Source organism: Sus scrofa, chromosome 15, assembly GCF_054392235.1.
Source record: "Sus scrofa isolate SSC_HxYL_T2T_F1_AM1 chromosome 15, Sscrofa_HxYL_maternal_Yorkshire_Landrace_v2.0, whole genome shotgun sequence".
In the NCBI taxonomy this organism is placed as follows: domain Eukaryota; kingdom Metazoa; phylum Chordata; class Mammalia; order Artiodactyla; family Suidae; genus Sus; species Sus scrofa.
The window spans coordinates 116174178-116199974 of record NC_139397.1 but is presented as its reverse complement, the minus strand read 5'-3'; the positions used below and the strand labels follow the sequence as shown (position 1 = coordinate 116199974).

Here is a 25797-nt window from a genome sequence, read left to right as displayed (position 1 = left end):
AACCATCAATTGCTTCAAGCTATGAAATTATGGTATCTGTATAATAAGTAATTGTAATGTCTTAAATGGCAAAGATAAAATCTCATTTATCTTTGAAACACCCACACAACCTAGAACAGTATATAGTGTGCATTTAAATAAATAATTACTGTTGAATGAATGAATATTTGACCGTGTTGCTCAGGGAAAGCAAAGAAACTTTCCTAAAAACCTGTTCCAGGTTGAAACTTTGCAGGATAAAGTTTAGCATTTTAGACAACTATTTATTCCCAAACCATTAAAGAGAAGAACAGTATTATCTGTCCCTATTGCCAGAAGCAAAGACTTCCTTAGAGCTGAGATCAACAAGCCCAATATCATTAAAACGTATTACATGGGTCTGTCCAAATCTTTATATTGTGTTAGAATAGAGGCAAAAATCAGCTTGGAAATCTTTGGGTTACAAAGAGATATATAAAAAGCACATCTCCTTTTTCTTTTTTTCTCCATTCATTATAAATATTGAGGGCCTGCTATGTGGAAGATTTTTCCCAGATTCCTTTATTATGGTAGGCAACTGCAGTGCTGACAGAGTCTGGAAAAATTCCACCGTAGAACAGAATACAACCTCTGCAGATTTAGTGGGACAAGGGCATTGCTACCCTACACGGTCAGCCAATCTAGGTCTCCTCTGGTTTAATTTAAACCAGGCCCTCTGCTCCCAAGCCCAGTTCTAAGATGGAATCTCATAAGATCATTCCAGACTGTCTCAGGAGGAAGCAGATGTTTAAAACTGGCCAGAATCCAAGGTCTTGGCCCCATGACTATTGTTCTTTGTGAAGGTGAATTCCCATTGTGTTTTGGAGCAGGTTAAATGGGCACCACACACATTTCACTGGTTTTAGTCATAATACATTATGCAATTTTGGCTATGCACAGAGATTATCAAGCAATATGGCACACTTTATTTTCCTACTCACCATCATGATTTTAAAAGTCGATTTCATATGGTGCCACCACTTCTCTCCATCATCACCTCCCCCAACAAAATCTGTGAAAGCACAGTGTGAAAAGTACCACACCCCATGCCCCTCACAGCCCCTAATTTTAAGACATTTTTCAAAACACAGACCAGAAGTGCCAAAATAAAGATTTATTAAGTGCTGACTTGGTGCTGAGGACTCTGCAAGATGCAATGGAAGGCAGAAAAGAAGCATGAAATATGTTTCCTGCTCTCAAGACTCTCACCACACTGTGGGGGAAATGAGACTTACAGATGAAACGACACGAAAATAACCTGACACTGAGCTTTGTAACCTCAAGTGCTTTCAGAGTTGAGCCTTCCACATTCAGCAGCACCGAGTGCCCAACGCTGTGCAAGACCCCTTCCCTGTGGCCATCTCACTAATTCTCATGCAACCCAATATGGGAGGTTTATAAAAGCAAAACTCCCCCACCTTAGAGTGAAGGAAGCAGCAGGAAAGAATCCTAGTTAGGATGTGAATTCACAACTACCTTTGACCCCAAAACATTTCCACTAGGCATAGCCTCTAGTGCTTAGAGGGGCATCAAGCATTGCAGTTTATAAAGGCTTTCTTAGAAGGGAGACAGCCATATGGGACTTGAAGGGAGCCATATCAAAGAAAGCTCCAGGGTGAACAAATACTTAATGCTTTCAAGTTAGGGGAGTACAGTTTTCTCACAGAAAACCGGCTTGCTTTTTGTGAACGGCACAAGTAACAACGTGGAGATCGTTTACTCTTTTTTCCAGCCTGCTTTTCTATTAATTAGCTGTTACCACCTTGACCCTGGAAGTGAAAGGCTCTATTGATCAGCCAAACTTCAGATGTGCTGCTACCAACTGAAACCATTCATCTGTCCCTCCCCAGCAGCATCTGCCTCCTTACTGAGCAAGGCATTTGTATTGCTATTTTCCAAGATAGTATACAGGGAGTAGTAGCAATTTTGAGAGTAAAAAGAAAAAAATCGTTTTTAATCCACATGCCAGGTTCATTGTACATTTCATATAAATGTTATCCAATAGATAAAATCCCTTGTAATCTTGAAGAGATATTATCAGGCAAAGTTGTAAGAGAAGTTTACCTTCAGAGAGACAGTCATATGCCTAGATGCCTACAAAGAGATTTTTCTTACTGCATCACCCTAAGCACAACTCCTTCCCCACAAGAGGTGATTTCAGACATGTACTCGAAATTTTGGCTCCAATATTTTAAACTTGCTATAACAACTTCATTTGTCAAGCACAAGGCTTGAGCACACTAGTTAACGTAGCTGACCACCGCCACACCGTGACCACCCCTCAGGTCTTGCACTGCATGTATTACACATGTGATTATATTTTTATTCATTTGTTAACTTGGAACTGTCTCTCTCCCTCATTGGACTATAAATCATTTTATTCACCATTTGTATTACTAGTGTTCAAAATAGTATCTAGCCCACTCAATAAATATTTACTGAAGAAACAAATCGTATCCACACCAAGACATACAGTAGATATATCTCTTAGTCAGTGATTCTTCACAACTAACATTGATTGCTTACTGTAACCAACAAGACTTTCCACAACTCAGTGAGATTTGAGCCAAATAAATTCTGCTTTCTGATATTTCAAGTGATTATTTAAATTGTGAAGAATTCGTGAAAGATTATGCTTTATGAAATGTTTTATATTTCTTTTGCTAAGAAGTTACCATTTCCCACTCATAAATATATCTTCCAATGACATTTTACTTTGCTTTTGTAATCCTGCTAAACTCTTTTGTGCCCCTAAAATGAATGATATAGATTAGATAAGAAGATAGATAGATAGATAGATATAAAGGCAAGAGAAGCAAGATGTCTAACAGGTGGCCATAATCTCCCTAAGGTTTCAGATTTGATGAAATAAAAGGAAAACAGGATTATACATCTTGTCACTTTTTTTTTTCTTTTTTTTTTGGCTGCCCTGCTTCTAGTAGGCTGGGAATCAAAGAATGCCTTCGTTGTATTTCCTTCTGAGCCTCTGAACATGTAAGTGCCAAGGGTAAAGCAGACAATAAATTCTGAAATGTTACGGCAAAATGATTCAGTGACTTTGCCAGAGAAAACAATAAGGATAACTTCACCGGCCACAGCTATACAAAATTATATAAGGTTCAAAAATCTTTGGGGAAAAAAATTTCTGCAGTCAACCTATGTTTTCAGAATTGATGAAATACAAAGGAAAGCAATGTGTACAGACAGACCTCCTTTGCACACCTCCCAGAGACTGAAAGACTTTAAACAATTTGCCACATATTGCAGCTAGTATTAAATGAATTACTTGCAAAGGCTAATCTACTTGTACATTTGAACTGAGTCTTGAATCTTTCTTTTTTCTTTTCTTTTCCTTTTTTTTTTTTTTTTTTTTTGTCTTTTGTCTTTTTTAGGGCCGTGCCTGCACCATATGGGGTTTCCCAGGCTAGGAGTCTAATCAGAGCTGTTGCTGCTGGCTTATGCCAGAGTCACCGCAAAGCCAGATCCAAGCCGCATCTTTGACCTACACCACAGTTCACTGGCAATGCCGGATTCTTAACCCACTGAGCGAGGTCAGGGACCAAGCCCTCAACCTCATGGTTCCTAGTCAGATTTGTTTCCGCTGCGCCACAACGGGATCTCCGAATCTTTCATTTAAAATTAATTAGTCACTCGGGGAAATGCAAGAATTGTTTATGCACTCATTATAGATGCTATCACGTATTCTCTATTTTAAAAATCCAGTATCATTTATTATTCAGCACAAACTTTCCCACATGATAAAAATGAAGATAACATCAATAACAACAGTAACCACCCCCAAAGAAGAGCTTATCATGTGCCAGACACTGTGCTAACCACTTCTTTGAACAGATTAGTACATTTAATTCTAATCAGAATCCACTAAACTGTGGTCCTATTACTGCATCCATTTTTTGGATGAGGAAACTGATGATTGGAAAAATAACTGGACCGAGGTTGTACAGATGATAAATGGAGCAATTTGAATTTGAAATTTGAGTTGGAGATAAGCTCTTACTTAACAAACTATATATTTCCATTCTTTTGAAACACATGTCACTTTTCTTTCTAATCCAAAATTTTCTACCTAAAATAGCCAGAGAATCTTTAAACCAGAGCACATCCTCATAGGCTGCACACCAGTTCTCAACATTCCTCTTCAGCCTGGAAGCAGTAAGACCGGGTTGAAAGAGGCCAGAGGAATTAGGGGCAAAATCTGTGGCCATGAAGAAAGCAGAGTTCACTGCTTCACAGAGGCACATGCTCAACTGGCCACAAATTACATTAAGATCTCAAAAGAGGTGTGAACTACTTGGGCCTGAAATTAGTAATTCTATTATGCCACATCCCTATAATATTCAGCCTCAAGAAAGAAAAGTTCACACAAAATATCATTTTAATTTGATTTGACTATGCATTAAGCCCACATAGATGTCTAAATCCCCAACTGTGCTCATTTACTGCTATGTAATAATGATTCATCTCACACATATTCTCATAGTTTCCTCACCCATTTACCTATAATTGGTCTAATCACTGCCCATATTTGCCTTCAGTTCAGACTAAGAAATGCTTTCTCAGATTTTTTTAATGAAAGAAAATTTTTTAGTTGCATTATGGTTGACTAAAACAGCAAACCACTTTCCAGTGTAATATTTATAAACATGGCACAACAGACATGGTTAGAGTCACTAAGTAAGATTTAGTCAAAAGGTGCCTTGAATCAATTATCAGGATTCAGCTGGAAACAAAGAACGACCTTGAGGGAAAAGCATGCATCTTAATAAAATGCTCACAGATAAAGGATGATGACAGTTTTGCTTAGTCATAGCACTTACTATCACATATTGATTTGCAATATCAATATCACTGGATAAATCCAAAACCAGGCCCAAAGAACTATTCAAGCAAAGGTAATAGAGCATGTGAAAACTGGGAAGAGTTTATTGTGGTTGGAAATCAAAATTTAAGTTTGTTTCTGGAGTTAATAACTAAGACGGGAGATGATGACTAAAATTTCTCTAACAATCTCAGCATGGGAAGAGGAGAAGCTGTAAATACCAAAATAATGACCATTATATTTTGCTACTGGAGACCCCTTTTGCCTTGGCTGCCAGGGAGCTTGAAAAGGTATTAGCCTAGGTTTGGAAGGTGTATTTGTTTCTTGTTTGTCTCTCCCTCTATAATTCTTTAAAATTTTATTTCTAATTGCATATACCTTTTTGGGAGCCACACCCACAGCATGCAAAAGTTCCTGGGCCAGGGATCAAACCCAAGCCATTGTGGTCACAATGTCAGATCCTTAACCACTGGATCTCCAGGGAACTTCTGCATATGCTTTTTCTATAACCCACTTTATATTTTTTGGAGGTAGTCAGGGAGTAAATTATAAGTAAATTAGGATATGTCAATGCTTGTTGAGGATAAGGAACAGAATCTGAATTTTAAACAATTTCCTGATGAAAACAGTTATAAAAATCTTTAGCACAGCCAGATACTAAACATATTTTTAGGGTTTTGATGAAATTGTCATACCCAACTCATGAAATAGAGGGCAAACATTCCATTTATATAATGATTTCCTTTACTTTAAAACATAGTGATATTTAACATCTTTTCTTTGCATCACTTCAGTGAAACGTCACACCAGAGGGCTCTTTTGCCAGTACAAAACATGTCATTTTTAATACATGTATTGAATTACACACATGTATGTTAGTTGTCACTGTTGAGACTGGTAATTCCTGTTATTCGGTATGGATTCTTGACCTCCAAAGACATTTCATAATAAAACTAACAGCTGGTAGGTTATCAAAAAGAGAATAAAGACAAATGAGGGGATAGGACACTTTGGGATGCAATTTCTAGGTTTCTAAGGAATTTTATTCTCTTACTGCGTATAGCGGGCTGAATGGTGACCTCAAAGATATCAGTTCCCTGGAACCTGTGAATATTACCTTATATGGCAGTTTTTGCCAGTATGAATAAATGAAAGATTCTGAGATAAGCAGATTATTCTGATAGGCATTAAATGCCATCACCAGTATTCTTATAAGAGAAAAACAGGAAGGGATAAGATACAAGACCTCAGAGGAGACATGAAAACAGAGGCAGAGACTGCAGTAATGCAGCCACAAGTTAAGGAATGCAAGCAGACAGCAAAAGCTGGAAAAGACAAGGAACAAATTCTCCCATAGAGATTCTGGAGGGACTGTGGTCCTGCTGAGACGTTGATCTTAGAATTCTGGTTTCCAGAGCTTTGGGAAAATGTTTGTTGTTTTAAGTCACCAAGTCTGTGATAATTTGTTACAGCAGCCTCATGAATCTAGTACACTATGCAATCCCTTTGGACTATAATCTGTGCTATGAGTGAAATATGCCAAATAACTATTTCCTTACCTGAAAGTTTCAACTCAGATTTGAGGTCCATACTGGAAACTTCAAAACTGACATAGCCAAGTGAAGAAGGAAGAAAACTAGAGAGTTCATCTGGATATACAGATTCTCTACCAGGGTTCTAATCAGCCAGGTGACCTTAAGACAAATAATTTCCTCTTTCTAAGCCACACCAATGAAATAAATGTCCAACTGATCTTTAATGCCACTTGCTGCCTTTGGTGATCTACAATTTTCATCCAAAATGTCCTAACATTTAAAGCACAAAAATTTACTCATTTTAAGGTATTTATTAATGCTAATAATGTGTTGCTTTTAAATTGGGGGTGGGGTGGTATCTCGTGGTAGTTTTGAATAAGTCCACAATTAACAAATGCTGGAAGGGGTATGAAGAAAAGGGAACCCTCATGCACTGTTAGTGGGAATGTAAGTTGGTACAACCACTATGGAGAACAGTATGGAGGTACCTTAGGAAACCATACATAGAACTACCATTTACCCAGCAATCCCACTCTTGGGCATATATCCAGACAAAACGTTCCTTGAAAAAGACACATGCACCCGCGTGCTCATTGCAGCTCTATTCACAATAGCCAAGACATGGAAACAACCCAAATGTCCATCAACAGATGATTGGATTAGGAAGATGTGGTATATATACACACAATGGAATACTACTCAGCCATAAAAAAGAACAAAATAATGCCATTTGCAGCAACATGGATGGAAACAGAGACACTCATACTGAGTGAAGTAAGTCAGAAAGATAAAGACAAATATCATATGATACCACTTTCATCTGTAATCTAGTATATGGCACAAATGAACCTGTCCACAGAAAAGAAAATCATGGACTTGGAGAATAGACTTGTGGTTGCTAAGGGGGAGGAGGAGGGAGTGGGATGGATGGGGTGCTTGGGGTTAATAGATGCAGAGTATTGACTTTGGAATGGATTAGCAATGAGATCCTGCTGTGTAGCACTGGGAACTATGGTCACTTATGACGGAGCATGAAAATGTGAGAAAAAAGAATGTATACATACATGTGTAACTGGGTCACCATGCTGTACAGTAGAAAATTGACAGAACACTGTAAACCAGCTATAATGGAAAAAAATTAAAATCATTATATAAAAAAAAATTGGGGGGTGTACAAGCACTTCTCAGTTTACAAAACATTTTTATAGACAGGGTTTCATCTGACACATCAATCCTCTATTAACTCTCAGGTTTTAAATTTCTACTTTCCTCTTTATAGACCATTAGGTATATTATAGCTGCTTCTGTGTATCCTAATCTGATTATTTTTTAAAATTCATCATCCTCATTATCATCAGTATTGAGGAATATTTTAAAATCATGCCATCTAAAGAAATTTTTTTCATTTGTATAGATTACTTTCTTTTTTATTTTTTGTCTTTTCTAGGGCTGCATCTGCGAGGTTCCCAGGCTAGGGGTCTAATCAGAGCTGTAACCTCTGGCCTATGCCAGAGCCACAGCAACATGGGATCCGAGCCACGTCTGTGACCTACACCACGGCTCACAGCAATGCCGGATCCTTAACCCACTGAGCGAGGTCAGGGATCGAACCCATAACTTCATGGTTCCTAGTCAGATTCGTTTCCATTGCGCCACAATGGGAACTCCATATGTTGCTTTTTTTGAAGGAAAGAAACTGTTAAACTGCCTCTCTCTCTTCTATGCATTTAAAATATTCTCTTCCAGACACCAAGGAATCATCTCTGAATATTTTAAGCATCCTTCAGCTGTTGCCTTAATCAGCTCTCCTAATTTCAGTATTTATTAAGCCACTATTAAATGTACACTTGGGCTGTGTTATATAGATGTGGATGGGCCCATTTTTCTCTTAGAAAAGAGACATTCTGAGTTGAAGAAATGTGTATCATTTGCCAGGCTGAAAAGAAGCCCTCGGTCCCCTGAATCTTCTGGCACTGCTATGTGTGATGGTCCACTCTCCTAACCACCAGCCTTGACTCCCCCGCCCCCATCCCTCAGGAGGTTTGCTTAGAGTTTCTTTCTCTGCCCTCTTTGCCCAGTTAATCAGTTTCAGCCTTCCCTGACCACCTCCCACACAGGCTGCACATTCTCACAGCATGGTATATCTTTTCATCCTGTTGTGCAGTTGATACCTGTGTGTATCTTTAATGCCTCCCCCTCAACATTTCAGTCTTGTAGGCAGGACCCCTGGACCTAGTTCAGTGTCTAACTGAGTCAACAAATGTTCTGTATTGAAGAAATAAATGAGTGAAAGAAACAAAGTTCTTTCTCAGGGTGTAAAAAAAGTATAGTTTCAATTTAGCCCCTAGAAAACTTTCCTTCCTCATCCACAAAGTGGCCATATTCTACTGGAAGTCACATCAAACCCTGATACAAGAAAGCTACTTTAACTATGTTATTTTTTTTTAATGTTTCAAATATAACTAAATACAGTCATACTAAATAATTTAAAATGGGTCTTTAAAACCACATATAAATGTTTCATAAAAGTTCATGTTTAGAAATTCACATTTAAAGAGATAAAATTATTTATTTAAAAAATGCTCTGAAAAAATAAAATAAAATAAGGAAGAAAAAGAAAAAGAAAGAGAAAGGTATTTTAACCTCTGAAATTTGATGGTGATTTTGTTATAATTTCCTGTCTTTTTCACTCATTGCATATGCAGGGATAAAGTGTGTACTTCACTGCTCTCATCACTTAGCACCAGGAAGATCTTGAATGTGACGTTCTCAGTGGAGGAAGAGCAAAAAGAAGAAATAAAGGAGGGGTGAAAATGAGGGAGGGTGAAGAGGAAGGAAAGTTTAAAAAGAAGATAATTTAAAAGCTCATCTCCATACCCTAACCGTATCTGAATATTTTATTTTCACTAAGCTATTTTAGGAAGTGAAGGCTGAAAAAGGATTATTTCTAGATGTGTTAATGGCCTCATGATTTCCTTTCATGTTCTGCAGCAACAGTTAATTTAGCAGTAAGTACTTTCATGTTCATTGGCTAAGCTGAACCTTTTTAAGAATGTGAAATTGGAAACAGAACTTAGATTTCAAATAATCAGTCTGACATGGCAATTCTATTCTCTCTTAAGAAACCTCTTATATAAAAGACTCAAGAGCTGCTTATGCTAGTAAACAATGCATAAATTTAGATTTTTTTTGTATATGAGACTGAAACTGATATATATTTAAATACTTGGGTTTTAAACACCAGGGATTTTTTTAAAGAAGCTAAGTGTTTAAGGTCTCTTACCTAAAAATGGTTGTAAAGTTAACCATCTCATTAAATTTATCATTTAAACATGACCACCCTAGATTTTATAAACAATACTGACTGTTAAATTCCTGTATTTCTCTCAAGAGCCACAAAGCTCTTTAATCAAATACATCATGGACTTACCTTGGACACACCTTCTGTGGATAAGTTAGCCAAAGCTTCTTATGAATTAATACTAGAAGCAAGCCGAAATAATATCAGTAGGATACATTCAATATAACAAAGACATTCATTCAAAGAGTACTTTCAAATGACACGTTCATTCAGAATATTTTAATCAGTTAAATGTTCCCTGGCATTGGTACACTTGAATGATCTATCAAGGAATTGAATGACTAATCCACTAAACTTCCCTGTAACACTTCTCAATCTTTCTTGAAAGCGAACAGAGGAGTAATTTAAATAAACCAAATGTTTAAAATCTTTTTCCACAAAAGGCTAGCTACTGAGAAGAACATTTATAGAAATAGGACTAGCTTCCAGACTTGCTTTTGAAAATGCTAAATATATTACATTGAAGCCTTAAGTAATGTGTAAAGTTGAATTTAATTTATAGGAATACAGCAATGAAATGACATTTTGTTCCAATTTTTAATTACTCTGTTAGTTTAATAACATTAGAACAAGATTTTCTGGTCCTATGTATGCACTAACATTAATCACTTCACTTGCAGAAAAGCATCGCACACATGAATTAAACCACAGACTAAGTCAAGTCCTTTTCAATGGATTCTCTAGTTAGGATCCTCAATTGTGTGTCTGGGTGGAAAGAGGTCTTAAAGAAAAATCTGGGAGTTCCCATCATAGCACAGTGGTTAATGAATCCAACTAGGAACCATGAGGTTGCAGGTTCGATCCCTGGCCTTGCTCAGTGGGTTAAGGATCCCGCGTTGCTGTGAGCTGTAGTGTAGGTTGCAGATGCAGCTCAGATTCAGATCCCGCGTTGCTGTGGCTCTGGCGTAGGCCGGCGGCTACAGCTCTAATTAGACCCCTAGCCTGGGAATCTCCACATGCCGTGGGAGTGGCTCAAGAAAGGCAAAAAGACAAAAAAGAAAGAAAGAAAGAAAAATCTGAACTCATTAGAAGTCCAACATTGTCCAACCATGACACTTTGTAGTGGCTCCACCTGCAGTTCAGAAGTGCTGAAGAAATATTTGCATAGATCTGTATAAAGAATGTAAAGTAGGAAATTATTTGCATAGGCCACATATTCTCCTGCACATCACCTAGACGAAGACAAAGTAGGCATTAGCTAAAAATACTAAGCATAAGTTGGGGCAAGAAGGCATCCAGGGGAAATTATCTTTAATACTAGAAAACGGATGGGATGAAACAGACAGGTTCTCTATCTTGGGTAGAGAGTCTAAAAGCTGGTAGCAAGAGAGAAAGTTTCTGGCTATCACTTCCCACATCACAACTAAACCATCAAACCAGCAAAGGATTCCAGAAAGTAACTCTAAAATGTGGCAGTTTCAGGAATGGTTTTCATACCATGGGTTCCATAAGTACCCATGTTATCCATTCATTTGGCCATTAAGAGCAGAACTGCCTAGACCTGTCTTCCTTGATGCCTATTACAGATTCCTTCCTTGACCAACACTAGTTGAACTAGCATATTCTAAGTTATCACAAAATGGCAAGCTCTACTCCTTGTTTTTCAAGCTATTAAAGGCCCCGCCAAAAAAAAAAAAAAAATGGTCTTAGTAGGGATCTACAGTAAGATGTCTATTACTTTAAAATTTCTCATTATTAGTTCGAAATAATGGTTGCTAAAATCTTATGACTGTTTTATGATTCAGTGCTATTCATCTAGCATCTATTATAAACTAAGGGTATCTATCAATCCCTGAATCTAGAAGGCTGGCTGCTATATGCATCTGCTTCCTGAGAACTGATTGAAGCAGCTAGTTTCCAGAGACTGGTGGCTTAGGAATGGTACATGATTCAAACAGAAGGCTAGAAATCCTGACAACTGATTGCAAAGAATATCTCTTACTAAGTAGAGGTGATAATCAAATGTTTAACCAAGCACATGGCAAGGGAGCAACCAACCAGAACAGTCAGAATAGATGCTGGCCCCTAGTGGTAACTGCCTGCTGAACACAGGCCCATGGAGGATGGATTGCCTCTCAGGATGCCAGCATATCTTACAGGAAGAGGCAAGCCTAAACAGTACAACACTCAGGATCCCACAGCCTGGAGACTCTGCATTTTTATGATCTTTCTAAAGCTACACAGTTCAACTTTCCCTAATTTCATGTGCATATGAATCTTTACAATAGCAACCCCTCCCCACAAGCTAAGTTAATAGAAATGAGGTGCCATTCCATGCAATTTAAGAGCATAACTAAAATAAGATTTAACAAAAGAGAAAACCGTATACCGATTTTCCACACGATTCAAACTGATTTTTGTAAAATCTGACTATGTATTTAAGAGAATTTTACTGACGTTAAAAAATACTCACTATGGAAGATAGGAATTCCCTTGTGGCATATTGGGTTAAGGATATGGTGTTATCACTGCAGTGGCTAGGCACTGCTATTGCATAGGTTCAATCCCTGGCCCAGGAATTTTCACATGCTCTGGGCATTACCAAAAAAAAAAAAAAAAAAAAAAAAAAAAAAAAAAATTCACTGTGGAAAACAGTATGGAGGTTCCTTAGAAAACTAAAAATATAATTATCATATGATCCAGCTATTCCACTCCTGGGCATATACTTGGAAAAAACAACAATCTGGAAAGATACATGCACCTATATGTTCATAGAAGCACTATTCACAATAGCCAGGACATGGAAACAACCTAAATATCCATCAACAGATGAATGGATTAAGAAGATGTGGTACATATATGCAGTGTAATACTACTCAGCCATAAAAAAGAATGAAATAATGCTATTTGCAGTAACATGGACACAACTGGAGATTATCACACTAAGTGAAGTAAGTTAGAAAGAGAAAGACAAATACTATATGATATCACTTATATGTGGAATCTAAAATATGGCACAAATGAACCTATCCATAGAACTGAAACAGACTCATAGACATAGAGAACAGATTTGTTGTTGCCAAGGAAGGAGGGGAGAAAGCAGGATGGCCTGGGCATTTGGGATTAGTAGATGCAAACTATTACATTTAGAATGGATAAACAACAAAGTCCTACTATACAGCACAGAGAACTATATCCAATCTCCCAGAATAAACCACAATGGAAAAGAATATTTAAAAGGAATATATATATGTGTTGTGTGTATAATGGAGTCACTCTTCTGTACAGCAGAAATTAGCACAACATTATAAATCAACCATACTTTAATTTAAAAATATTCTATTTGTGGAAGTGTAAATTGGTACAATCACCTTGAAAAATGATCTGTCTGTATCAATTAAAATCAAACATATGTATAGTATCACACAGCAAAGTCAACCCACGACACATACATAACAAAAATGCACTGGAGTTCCCATCATGGCACAGTGGTTAATGAATCTGACTAGGAACCATGAGATTGCGGGTTCAACCCCTGGCCTAGCTCAGTGGGTTAAGGATCCAGCATTACTGTGAGCTGTTGTGTGGGTCGCACATGCAGCTCAGATTCCATGCTGCTGTGGCTCTGGCGTAGGCCAGTGGCTACAGCTGCAATTAGACCCCTAGCCTGGGAACCTCCATATGCCACAGGAGCAGCTCAAGAAAAGGCAAAAAGACAAAAAAAGAAAAAATGCACATGCATGTTCTCAAAAGACATGTATAAGAATAATCATGGCAAGACTAGTCATAAAAGTCAAAAATTAGAACCACGTCCATCATCTGAAGAAGGAATACATAAATTGTGGTATATTCATACAATAGAATTCTCTAAAGTCATGAGAATGAATGAACTACAACTACATGGAACAAAATGGATCAACCTCTCAAACATAATGGGAACTAAAGAAGCCAGAAATGAAAAAGAACATTTTGCATGATTCCATTTACGAAAATCTCCAAAAAGGAAAACTAATATTGTGTTAGAAGTCAGGATAATAATCATCTTTGTGGTGTAGCAGCAACTGGGAAAGGGTACCACAGGGCCTTCTAGGATGTTCCATCTTATGATCTGAGTTCCAGTTACATGAGAATGTTTACTTTGTGAAAATTCATGGAGTTGTACTCTAATGATGTGTGTACTTTTCAGTATGCATGTTAAACTTCAATAGAAAACACATTAAATAACTAAACTTTTGGAGTTCCCGCTGTGGTGCAGTGGATTAAGGATCCATCATTGTCTTTGCAGCAGTTTGGGTTCAATCCCTGGCCCAGCTCAGTGGGCTAAGGATCAGGCATCACTACAGCCGTGGTATAGGATGCCACTGTAGCTCAGATTCGATCCCAGGCCTGGGAACTTCCATATGCCATTGGAGCCACCAAAGAAGAAAAAAAAAAAACTAAATTAAAAAAAAAAATTCCTCTATAAATGGTGTGACTATAATGTTTCACTGTTTACAGCGCCTGTTTCCATTCATCATCTCTATGGTAATCGCAATCTTTATGTGGCAGACAGGTTATACACTATTATCCCCAATCTATCGATGCAGTGAGAAGGGAATAAACATCACATACTCTATGTAGGTTACCTCCTTTTACCCTCTAAACAACCCCATACAAGAGCTACTATTCTGTGGGTGGGTTACATGCTAGCAAATAGAAAAACCACACCACACCTTTCTGCCTTCCAAGCCCAAGTTTTTACTAATAAAGTTTGCTGAGTCCATTGGAAACCTGACAGTTTGAAAAGTTAATTAGCTGTTAAAAATTGGCCTACTAGCTAAATTATTATTGCCCTAGTCTTCTATCTCACAGTCCAATGGTCTTGGGAGAACTAAACTTAGATTTATGTACCACCCAGCATGCCTGTAGAGTTTGATCTCAATTACCCCCTGTCGTTGGTGTTAGAGGCATCTTTATTAGAGGGTTCTCCTGCCATTAAATGAATGAGAGGATGTATAGAGCACTCAGTTCTCACTTTACATTTGTATAACCAATGTCTGGCATATAAGCACATGATAGAAAATTAATATATATATTTAATTGAATAAGAAAATTAGGACACTCAGACCTCATAAATATGGTTTTTTTAAATAAAAAAACCAATTGAAAGAAAATTCAAAAGGTCCTTTTTTTTTTTTTTTTTGGTCTTTTTGTCTTTTCAGGGCCTCATCTGCTGTTGCTGCCAGCCTACACCAGAGCCACAGCAATGCCAGATCCGAGCCGAGTCTACGACCTATACCACAATTCACGGCAACACCAGATCCTTAACCCACTGAGCAAGGTCAGGGACTGAACCCGCAACCTCATGGTTCCTAGTCGGATTCGTTTCCCCTGTGCCACAACAGGAACTCCTGGTCCTTTTTAAATAAAAGTCTCCAAAATAAAAACCTGAAAGTAAGTAAAGTGATAGCTGGTTGTTCTCTAGCTTACCACTGCTGTGACCTTAAATAAGTCACTTAGCCCCTGTGGGCATCAGTTTCCCCATTCACAGAATGAGAGTTTAAACCATACAACTTCTCTAATCCCTTCAATGAGTAATATATGGCCTCTACGACCACACAGAGGACCCCACAAATGAATGTTAAATGACAAAGTAATGTTGACAAGTGCAGAATGCTGTTAGAGCATTACTTTCGCAACTATGGGCACTAAATTGGCCTGGAGGAAGAAGAGACCATCTCTATTGTTAAACTGAATCTCATTCGTTTTTTTTTTCTAAAAATCCAAACTAAGCAGACTCTCCATAACAACAACCATCTATGGTTGCAAAGCATCACAATTACAATCTATGGAACTGGGACTCAACTGAAACCACAACTCTTAACCATTCTGGCATCACCTTTCCTATAGATTATCTAAGATACACTACAGGTGCACAAAAAAGATCCTACTTTCAACATAAAACTGTCATCTCCTCTGGGAGGTCAGAGGTTACTGGAGATACAACACTTTGGGTAATTTAACAATGCAAATATCACTTTGGACATTTAATATTAGTTCCAAACAAAAACATAAGTAACAACTCAACACACCTTCTAGCTGCTTGCAACTGCACTACCTTGGGCATCAATATCTCTCTTTTCTTTCTCAAACTCACGTATTCTGTGGATACAGACACATAAACACACACTCATACAAGGAGAGGAGGGAGGGGAGAATAAAAGGAATGATGGTTTTATATAACTCTCATAGCCATATCTATCCATTCAACTTAAAGTTCATGTTTCATGCCCTCCTTTTCAAAATCTGCATTGTGGTATAAATAAAGGAACAGACTGTGTATTTCTTCCAATGGGTATCCATTAGGGCTGTTATACACTACGCATTTAATCTATAGAATTCTGAACAGTTGAAATAGTAATTAAATCACAACTCTGTGTATTTCCATCTGTCAAAATTAAAGAGGCATGTACTATAAATTCACACCTACAGGTAAGACTGTGGCAAAACAAACAGTTCTTACTTAAGACTACTCCATCATAATGTTGGGATATGAAAGGGAAGTTAATTATTAGGTTACAGGTAGAGCCAGCTAAAGACGGTATATCTAAAATGTAGTAAAATATCCTAAGCTTACTATTACTCTACAACTACTACTGGCCTGCATTTATGCTGCAGGTGCTATGCTAAATGCTTATATAGACCATTATATTTAATCCTGGCAGTCTACATCTTCATTTTACAGATGGGGAAACTGAGATGGTACTATTTAGTTTCTTTCTTTTTTTTCTTTTTTTTTTCTTTTTGGGCCTCACCTATGGCACATGGAGGGTTCCAGACTAGGAGTCCAATCAGAGTTGAAGCTGCCAGCCTATGCCACAGCCACAGCAATGCGGAATCTGAACCACATCTGCAACCTACACCACAGCTCACGGCAACTCCAGATCCTTAACCCACTGAGTAAGGCCAGGGATCGAACCCATGGCCTCATGGATGCTAGTCAGGTTCGTTAACCACTGAGCCATGATAAGAACTCCTGATGGTACTATTTTCATTTGCCCCTCACAAGCCATTCTTCACCCTTCTCTGCCCTGCTCTGTGTCCCAGATGCCCACCTCTAAGGATCTAGTCCTCACGCTGCTCTTGGGGTTCTGCCAATGAAGAGATGAGCTGAAGAAAGAAATGTCAGGATACTGATTCCTCCCTTGCTCTCCCCCAGCCAGGTCAAGGTACCCAAGTTCTTTTACCCGCAGCCACAACTCCTGTTGGGAGGCCCCTCACCCAGAGTTCCAAGAACAAACTCTCTCCTCTGGCCCCTTCAGGCTTAAGGGTAGCAACATTTCCTTCTGTTGCTAGTCTCTGAATGACTCACTTCATGTGTTGGTTCCTTCCCCATCACATCTTTGTAAGCTCTTCTTCAATCAGCCCTCTGAGTGTGTCATCTGTTGGATAAAGGTTGTAAGAAGGTGAGGAGATAGAAATGAAGGAGTTAATGGGCATTTGGGTGGTTTCCACAGAAAAGAAAATCATAGACTTGGAGAATAGATTTGTGGTTGCCGGGGGGGGAGGAAGAGGGATTGGGAGCTTGGGATTAACAGATGCAAACTATTGCTTTTGGAAGGGATTAACAATGAGATCCTACTGTGTAGCACTGAGAACTATGTCTAGATACTGACAACGCAGCACAACAATGGGAGAAAAAATTATGTATACATGTATGTGTAACTGGATTCCTATGCTGTACAGTGGAAGGGAAAAAAGTGTGTTGGGGGAAATAACAATAAAAAAATAAATTAAAAAAAGAAGTAAAGACTTGTACCCTTTGGGTTGGGGAAATGAGCAGATCTTAATCATGGAGAGTTGGGGCATAGGAGAAGGTTCATTTTAAGTCACTGGATCAGCTGTCTGTGGAGGTGCTAAATAGGCAACTTCTCGGATAGGTTTAAACCAAGTGGAGATAAAAGCTTTCCTGATGCAATATCATCCACAGTCCTGATTTCCTATGTTACCACAGAAACAGAAGGAAGTGGTTTGAGTGGGCAATAAATACATTGCTGTGTAACAGGCTAGACATCCAGTAAAGAAAAATGGTGGTTTTACAAAAGCGGAGTGCTGGACATCTATGAAAGCATCACTGCCTGGCTCCCTAAACACACACACACACACACACACACACACACACACACACACGGCTCACAGACTTGGCACTTATGATCATAAAATCTCCAGGGAACCTAGCATCATCCTAAGAAGGTGTATGTTAGCTTAAAAGAGTAGATTAGATGTCTGGCTCTTCTGAGCTGTCCTTTCCTATCCCAACCTTCCCACAATACCCATAAACACATACATGCCACACACAGGCACAGAGACACACAGACACACACACACACACCGTTCAACTCTTCTCAAGGAAACTCCCAGGAAAAACTGGATAAACAAGTACAGTTTCTCTTCCACTGGCCTCAGTTTTCATTTCCTATGTCCTCTAGAAATCATTCTCCACCACTCCCACCCAAAAGAGGACACTAAATTCTCAGATTTTCACCTCCATTTGCATTTTCAATATCTGAGCTCAGCAACCCACTCACCATAAAGACTACGGTTGAAAAGAGTAACACCTTTGAGATATTTATACTTTAACGTAATTCCACTCTTGATCCCAGGGTTACTAAACACATTATTAATTATATACTTAAAGGAACAAGCCCTCAGTATCCTTTTTTTGGGTGGGAGGGGGTGTAGGAGCAAAGAGACCCTTCTTGCAATTCCTGAAATTTGACTGCATGGGGCACAACTTCCTAAAACTAATGCAAGGTCTCTTTTCTTCTGTTTTTTTTTGTTGTTGTTGTTCTTGTTGTTGTTTTTTCATTTCTGATGGCTCCACTCCAAGGGAGTGGAAGGGCACACTTCCTCAAACCTGTAATGCATCCAATTCAATCTAGCCCAGATAAATTTCAGAATCCAGGGAGCCCGTCACACACAGCGCTAAAGAGATTTGAGTTTCCTGCTCACGGGAGTTGTCTGTCCAAAACATACTTCAGCATGTGCAGGGCCGTGAAAAGACCTCTCTGGGATGTGAATCAGGAAGGTCCTCCAAGCTCCATTAACGAAAAACCATTTCTATTCTACATTGTTTAGAACTGGAACAGTGCAGTGTGTGCAGGCGCAGCTCCGTTTCAGGTTAAGAAGGGAAAGTCATCGCCTGTCACTTCTGATGATGAGATGCTGACCTCAGCAGACCAGAAGAAATCACTCAGTAGCCACTTGAACATCAAGATCAGAAAAAAAATTATTTTACAACTGAATATTAAAAAAGAGAATGTACATATATATATACATATATATACACATATGATAGAGCAGAAATTGGCATCATATTGTAAAACAACTATACTTTAATAAGATTTAAAATAAAATGAAATTGTTTTACAGTTGAGTCTCCTTTAGGTATTAGAACAAAGCATAGTGTCCCTCTCGCTCTCTCCAAGACTCTTTCAAAATGCTAGAATCTGTTGTACTGAAGATTCTCCTCCAGTGTTCTAATAGGGGCCTAACACCATTTATGCAGCCTTAAAAGCAAGCAACGGTCCTCCTTTCTTCTTTGCGATTTGGGTTCTCTACTAGTAAATTAGAGGAGTTAGAAAAACAGGATGTACTACAGTCTGCATTCTGATAACTACCGATTTGTTCAACTGATTATTTCTCTTTGAGAGGAGTGTTATTTTTTCTTTCAATTGCATTATGTAAGCCTGAAAAGAGGGTGCTCACCAAAGAGATACTGCAAAATAAAGTTGCTGTGCACATAACTGATCTTCACAGGCATTACAATATTGTGCCATTACTTTTTAATTTAAAAATATTTTTTTTAATTAACAGACTTTAGAGTCATTTTAGATTTACAGAAAGTTGGGCAGAAAGTTCACAGAGTTCCCATACACTCCCTTTCCCCCTGCAGTTTCCCCGGTGATTAACGTCTTGTGTTAGCGTAGAATATTTCTCAGTGTATGGTATATAAGCCAATACTGATACATGATTATTAATCCAAATCCGTGGTTTACATTACAGTTCACTCTTTGGTGTGTGGTATATAGCTCTACAGATTTGGGCAAATGCATAATGTCATATAACCACCATTACAATATCGCACCGAATAGTTTCACTGCCCTAAAAATGCTCTGTGCTCCACCGATCCAACCTGGCCCCTTCCTCCCACCCACACTCCAAGAACCGCTGATTCTCAAAATAGGTACATTCTTAGAAGATTCACAAGAGAAAACAGGAAAGGCTTTACCTAAAGCGACAGCACATGAAACTACATCAAAAACACAAAGAAGCCTGAAGTTCTAAGTGAAAACAGCAAAACGGCAACACAGCTGCACCAGAAAGAACGCAATTTAACACTTGTAATTTATTAAAGTCATGGATAGGTGTCATAAGTTAAAGCTTCAGAATTCCACTAAATTCATTTAAAACCTGAAAATTATGGGGCAAGTATTAGGAGAATGCTTTGAGAAATGACAGTTTAATACCTTGTTACTGAATGCAAATGACAGCATTTCTTTTCTTCACTGCTACTCTGACAAGATAAGGAAATGGGTTTCTAGAACACATCTGCTTAGAGTGATCATACACAAGAAGAAGAAAATGGCTTAAAGCTCATTCTAAAATAAATTTAAAAATTAGGCCTTCTCGGATAGAAAAAAAAAATTTTTTTTTTTGGCTATTTCTTTGGGCCGCTCCCGCGGCATATGGAGGTTCCCAGGCTATGGGTCTAATCGGAGCCGTAGCCGCCGGCCTACGCCAGAGCCACAGCAACGCGGGATCCGAGCCGCATCTGCAACCTACACCACAGCTCACAGCAACGCCGGATCCTTAACCCACTGAGCAAGAGCAGGGACCGAACCTGCAACCTCATGGTTCCTAGTCAGATTCTTTAACCACTGCGCCACGATGGGAACTCCTTTTTTTTTTTAGAAAAAAATTTAAAGTATAAACAAATCAATGTGAAATTGTTTATTCCAAGGAAGATATTCTGCTCAACTTACCAGAAATTGAACAAGAATATTTCTAGTAGTAGGAACTTTAATTTGGGCACACCTTACTAATCGGAAATATTTGTATTTTCCTAATTTAACTTTTTCCTTTTAAAGATAATTAATACCTAAGAAAAGTTCATGGGAATCATGAGCTATTCTAACTGGCTTGTGTTTCTATATCAGAAAAGCTTCCAAAAAGGCATATCTTAATTATCACCAAATATAAAAGGATCCCAGGTATAAAGCACTCTTTCCCATCTCCTGTTGAGATGACTTAGAAAAAAATGTATTTACATTACACTAAACACAAACTTTTAGGGATATGGATTGCATGTGATTTTTGTAGCAGGATGTTAAAATTGAACTAATTGAGTCCCAGTTTCTGCTGAAGTCTCTACAGGAGAACTGATATATTTGAGAATGAGGCATGAGACACTGTCCAAGACCTACAGTTTTGTGACTTTTACCCCTTTTCCTCACCTTTATTGAGGGCATAAAAGTGTAGGTAGTGAGAAAGCAAAGGAGAATGTTTAGAGAAAGCTATCGGTATGCCGTGGGCCTCATCCTCCCCACAAAAGGGAGGGGTCAGGGAAGGACTTACCCCTCACCTCAAGCCTGGGGTGAGGTGCTTCAACGGAACTGCTTAGTAACATGTGTTTCCTGGATGCGGTAGAATGGCAACTGATTAACACACCCCAGAACTCCACAGGGCAAACACCCTGGGGCGCCAAAAAAGTGGAGGTGTTTTGAGAAGTAGCTGCACTCCTATGATAGGTGGAAGGTCCTGCAGACTAAAAGGGAACTCCACACACCTGCTGGAAATCTTACCTACCAACCCAGATCCAGCCTCCACCTTTTACCATCCTGCTCTGTGCCCTGGAGGGTGACCTCTTTAGACTGTATCTACCAGGCTTCCAGCTAGGTTTGGCCAATGGAAGGTACCAGCAAAGAAAGAGGGGAGAGAAAATGGGGTAGTTATTCCCCCAGCTCCCTACCTGCTGGCTGAAAGTTAACAGAGGCTCTTGTGAAGCCCAATTGTCCTGCTGAGCAGTCCTGTCCTGCAGACAGAAGTCTCTCTAAGCTCTCTGTCAACCATCCTTCCCTGGTCCCCATGCCCAGGGGCAATAATGGCTCTATACTGTTAGCAGGTGTTTCCACCCCTTATTTGTGTCTCTTAGCCCTGCCCATGCTTTTGTGAAGAGTCCCTTCACTGAACTCTCCCCAAGTCCTCTGTCAGAGTGTGCCACTTGGGTCCTTCCCAGATCCAGATAATACCACACACAGGGGCCAGCATGAGGTCTCCGTAGATTCTAACCAAGAAAGCTGATTCTAACAACAAAAATATAAACAACCCAATTTAAAAATGGGCAAAGGACTTGAACATTTTTCCAAAGAAGAAATACAAAGTGGCAAATAAACACATGAAATGTTGCTCAACATTGCCACTGGTCACTAGGTAAATGCAAATAAAAAAGCAAAACCAGTGTGTGTGATACCACTTCACATGCATTAGGATTTTTTATCAATTAATCAATCAATAAATTACAAGTGTTGGTGGGGAACCCTTGTGCATTGCTGGTATACAACATAAAATTGTGCAGTTGCTATGGAAGTCAATGTGACAATTCCTCAAAAACTGAAACATAAAATTACCATATGACCCAGCAGCTCTAGTTCTGGGCATATACCAAGCAAACAAACCAACCCTGAAAATAAGGACTTGAACAGGTATTTGTATTCACACATTCATAGCAGCATTATTCACAAAGGACAAGAAGTGGGTGCACTCTAGTGTCCACCAACAGACGAATGATTTAAAAAAATTTGGTATATGCACACAGTGGAATATTATTCAGTCTTAAAAAGGAAGGAAATTCTGACACATTCTACAACATGGACTAACCTCAAGGACATTATGCTAAGTGAAACAATCCAGTCACGAAAGGACAAACAGCATATGGCTCCTCCGATATGAGGAGCAGTCAAATTCATAGAGACAGAAAGTAGAATAGTGGTTGTCAGGGGCTGGGGAAGGGGAAATGTTAGTGTTTAATGGGTACATGGTCAGTTTGGAAAGACTAAAAATTTCTGGCGATGGGTAAGTGGCACTGCAGTGTGAAGGTACTTAATGCCATGAAACTGTACACTTAAAAATGGCTAAAATGGTATTTGTGTTATATATATATGGAAGTTCTCAGGCTAGATGTCAATTCAGAGCTGCAGCTGCCAGCCTACACCACAGCCACAGCAACATGGGATCCAAGCCACGTCTGCCACCTACACCACAGCTCACAGCAATGCCAGATCCTTAACCCACCGAGCGGAGCCAGGGATCAAACCCATGTCTTCATGGATACTAGTCAGGTTTGTTACCACTGATCCATGTGGGAACTCCCTATTTATACAATTTTTTTTAAGGAATGCTGGTAAGTCAGTAAAAGGCCTCAACAAAAGGACCTGGAAGGGTATGGCCAAAAGCCTAGAAGCTGAGCAAAGAGTTGGAATGAATCAGCCAGGAGAAACACTGTCATCCACATACAAAAATTACAGATGTGTGATCCCCAGTGATGGAGAGATTTCCAGACCCTGAGGAAGACAGAGAGTACTTTGCTATGCCACCTTTCCTCCCTCTAATTACACACCCCATCATGCCTGAAGGTTAGCAAGCTGGTAGAAGCAGAGAAGAAATCAAAGCACTGAGTGGGAAAGAAAGAAGCTTCCTGGCATCTCCCATTGCAGATGGACAGTCTGCAACAGTCTTGTCCTGGGAGAGAGGGGAAATAGTAACTTTAATAAAATTTGAAGTTGGGGACAAAGACCCTGGAATGGACACATGAGTTACTAAACATAGACAATGTCTCATAACCTTCTAGAGGAAGAGGAAGTTACTGAAAGTGTCACAAGGCTATATCTAAATTTCAAAATGACTAAGCAGAATAAATAGGAGCATAGAATATATTTAAAAGAAGAGCAGATGGTAAAAGTTAATGTGCTTTATCATGACTATCCATGAGAAATACTTGTTCAAACATAATGGTTATATGATGAATTTATTTATTTATTTATTGCTTTTTAGGGCCACACCTACGGCATATGGAGGTTCCCATACTAGGGGCCGAATCAGAGCTACAGCCGCAGGCCTACACCACAGCCACAGCAATGTGGGATCCAAGCCATGTCTGTGACCTACACCACAGCTCAGACAATGCCAGATCCTTAACCCACTGAGCGAGACCAGGGATCAAACCCACACCCTCATGGTTCCTAGTCAGATTCGTTTCCACTGTGCCACGACAGGAACGCCTATATGATGAATTTAAATGTCCATATTTTAAAACACATATCCTATAGAATTATACATTAATTCTGGAATATTGCAATTTTCATGAAACAATTTCATTAAGACTCTCCACTCCTACCCAAACTTTAAGTCATCAAGCAGCTTTCTTAAAATCACATTTTCACATCTGTCCAAATTGCTAGAGAAATAGCATTTTCTGAATCTATCCTCACTGGAAGTGTTATTACAAGTCATGATTTTCCAGTCATACTAGGTTAAAGAGCTGTTTTCCTTCCGTCCTGAGGTGTTCATTCATGATATCCACAATATAAATACCTACTGTACTGCTCTAAAAGGCATGTTTAAAATTATATGCAGCACCTGCCATTGTAAACTCATACCTCCAGGAATAATAACAGAAACTGTATTAAATTTCTTTGCCTCTTTTTTCACCCATCACGTCTGCACACCTCTGTGAGCAAATAAAAATAGCACTGATGGAGGTCATTTCAGTTTAACGTGTCTTCCCCAAATAGTACTTCACTGTTCAAAATAAGGTAGTTGAGCAAGTGTGCTGTAACATGAGAGACTTTACCAGGATTCCAACATAAGAGACTCCCACAGGCATATACAGAGATGGACAATAAAGTAACATTCTAGAATCACACTATCTTTAGCAAAATAGGATACTCCAACTGTATTCTCTTCCTAGTAGGCATTGCCCTGAACATTTGCCCTCTGCGTGGTACACTGGTCCCTGAATATTATATATTATGCCTTGGGGAGTTCCCACTTAGGAAGGTGTGGGTTCTCTCCTGAGCAAATGGTCTTCTAAATTACAACTATTAACAAAGGTATTTTACAAGTTCCACCGAGAGTTATCCCTTCCTAGACATCTTTAAGTGTACACGTTAATCTTTGCACCAAGCTCGCTGGATTGACTATAGAAATCGCATCTGTAAAATGGAAGTTCTCTAGCCGGGAGTCAAGACCCTTCACAATTTGGCACCCTCCAATGGTCCAGCTCTCTCTTCCACTCTGCCAAGAACTTCATGCATCTCAGTCACATGTGTCTCCTTATGGCCCACTGCTGCCGAGCCTTTGTCCTGCCATTAGCCCTCTCTAAAGAAACTTCTAACCATTCCTTTGGTACTTCAAATCCTACTCATCCTTCAAGGTCTGATGCAAATCCCTATCTTTCTGAAAGTCTTTCTCTAGATCAAGCCAGAAGTACTGTCTCTTTCCCTAAACTGCCAAAGCATTGACTCATATGGGCTTGTCTTGTACAGAATTTTCCTAGCTTCCTGTCTTAACCGCCCAAGTAGGTCAAAAGCAATCCAAAGGCCGGGACTATTGATTCTACCAACGTTGGATACTCCAGTGCTTAGTGTCCACATTGCTTAGTATGGTATCTTACACACAGCAAACTGTCATAAATAATTATTGAATGAATGAATAATAACAGGAACAGCAATCATAACTGTCTGGAAATAGATTCATCTAACATTTTCTTTTATGCATTTTAAAGGTTCATTCAAAAAAAGAATGCCAAGTATTCTTTGTTTATTAGTTATGTTTTGAAAATCTCCCAGTTGGCTCTTTCATTCAATAGGATATAATTTATCCCCTTGGGTTTGAACTACATAATCCATCCTAGAAATTACACTTCAGAAAAAAATAAGTGATAAACCCTCTGCTTCACTCAGCCCATTTGTATACCTGACACCCTTTCCTATCGCTAAGTAGTTCCGACCATCAATTCCTTTAAACCACTGACACTCACTCAGTCTCTACATATTCCTCCTCGT

The 25797-nt window shown here is 39.0% G+C and overlaps 1 protein-coding gene across 47 annotated transcripts in view; it reads right to left on the bottom strand.

Annotated features, from left to right (window-relative positions):
• Positions 1-25797, bottom strand: part of PLCL1 (phospholipase C like 1 (inactive)) — a 958345-nt gene that overhangs the window by 736492 nt on the left and 196056 nt on the right. Inside the window, exons 1-2 of one of the 47 annotated variants that reach the window (XM_085000292.1) lie at positions 9824-9869; positions 7458-7515 (exon numbers count right to left, since the gene is read on the bottom strand). The exons of 45 other annotated variants lie outside the window; for them this stretch is intronic. The gene's annotated coding sequence lies outside the window, so the exon portion shown is untranslated. Of the gene's footprint in view, positions 1-7457; positions 7516-9823; positions 9870-25797 lie in introns of those variants that run through there. One more of the 47 variants, XM_085000286.1, reaches the window with a different exon arrangement.